The following is a 1,295-nucleotide window of genomic DNA, read 5'->3' as shown; positions in this document are numbered from 1 at the left end:
AAAAAAAAAAAAGTGTCATTAAAACAAAAAGTGAGGCCATAAAACACTGCCTTCAGAATTGCATAGGCACATGACATGTAAATTCAGCTTGTATAGACATACTTTCCCATGCTTATCTATTTCAGCTCTCCGTATTATGCTTCTGTGATTAAAATGTCTCTTACAGCAATTCTGTTTCCAGCAATCTTGCTATTTGCTAAACTGAAAGAAATGTTGTTTTAAGCTAATTTTCAGTAAACTACACTATTTCCAAAGGCTAGGACTTGAATATTTTATAACCGTTACATGATAGTGTCATACACAGTTCACTGAAGAGATCTCAGAGACCTCACAGCTATAAATTTCATACTCTTCATTTATTAATGGGTCAACATATTCTTTGACACCCTGCTGAGTTTGTTAGGCTACATATTTATTTATAAGTCTTCCTTTTGTATACAAATCAGTCTCCTGTAGTGTTGCACAGCATATAAAAAAAGCTAATATATCACGCAGAATACCAATGAAAGCAGCAGAAACAGAAATAGTTTTCTGTATTTATTCAGGAAAGCTCAAATAAAAATATTACATTTTCTAGAAATTTAGTTGGATTCCCACTCAGTTTATGCAGCTGCATTAAATCTATGTGAATTGCCTAAAGCAGCAAGAGACATTCTAACTCCATTTCTAATTTTAGTCCTTCTAACTCTGAATTTCTTAAGGGTAGTGCTATCTCCATTTCAAAAATTATCATATCTTACCACCATACAACCTGAGCTATATGGCCTATAAAAATACAGATCCATTTCCAGATTAATTAAAAAAATAAAAATAAAATTACCAGATCATAATAGAGTTTATGGGAGAGCTTTGCAGATCTTCATCACAGTCAGGTACTGTAAATTAAGCCCTTCTCTAAAATCCTTCACTGTCTGTTCAGTTGCACCACCAGAACAAATGAATCAACTGAAAAGCCACAACCCGCCCTCAGGACCAAACAGAACATTCAGACATATATTTATGAAGACAAAGGACAGTATCCTTAAGGAAAGGATATTATCACAGAAAATATAGTCACTAACTATGCAAAAATTATTGTCTGAGCATAAATGATAAGACAGACATGTATTGTAAGTACGGAACACTCTTAGCTTCCACTGAGAAATTTTCCATGCACGTATCTACTTAGATTAGCAGAGTAATATTTCAAAATTAATGAATTATTTGTTTCTATAATAAAGTTAAGAAACAAAGTAATATTAATGTCAGAATTTGAAACTGTTCTAAATTTCAGGAGCTGTCTCAGTTAATTGAAC

Source organism: Meleagris gallopavo, chromosome 4 (assembly GCF_000146605.3).
Source record: "Meleagris gallopavo isolate NT-WF06-2002-E0010 breed Aviagen turkey brand Nicholas breeding stock chromosome 4, Turkey_5.1, whole genome shotgun sequence".
NCBI classification, from domain to species: domain Eukaryota; kingdom Metazoa; phylum Chordata; class Aves; order Galliformes; family Phasianidae; genus Meleagris; species Meleagris gallopavo.
The sequence above is the reverse complement of the archived record's forward strand: the minus strand, read 5'-3'. Positions refer to the sequence as shown.